Source organism: Frankliniella occidentalis, unplaced genomic scaffold (genome assembly GCF_000697945.3).
Source record: "Frankliniella occidentalis isolate FOCC.00 unplaced genomic scaffold, Focc_3.1 Scaffold16, whole genome shotgun sequence".
Taxonomy (NCBI): domain Eukaryota; kingdom Metazoa; phylum Arthropoda; class Insecta; order Thysanoptera; family Thripidae; genus Frankliniella; species Frankliniella occidentalis.
The window spans coordinates 61,687-62,061 of record NW_026267146.1 but is presented as its reverse complement, the minus strand read 5'-3'; positions in this window follow the sequence as shown (position 1 = coordinate 62,061).

Sequence of the window (375 nt, the reverse complement as noted above, 5' to 3'; positions counted from 1 at the left end):
CGAGGAAAATCTGGTTAATTAAATCCGAAACTATTCTCCCTAGGGACCAACAGACAAATTATATACAAGTACATAACATTTTAATTGATGTTTCAAGTAGCAGGGATTTAGGTAAATAACTTGAATTACACCTGCATGGAGGCTGGGCGCTGGAGGTGGTTACATAGTTAGTAACCAGATGGTCTCCCTGAGGAGACCGATGTTGCTGACCATCATGATGACTGGGCCAGGGCACCCAAGGCGGCTTAGCCCTCCATAGTGTACTTATAAGGCAGTACTAAAAGTGTCAATGACACAAGGCAACCTAAATGCAATAATGAGAGACACATGAGCCCACACAGGATACCAGGAGGATCTGTACCATAGAACGAATGC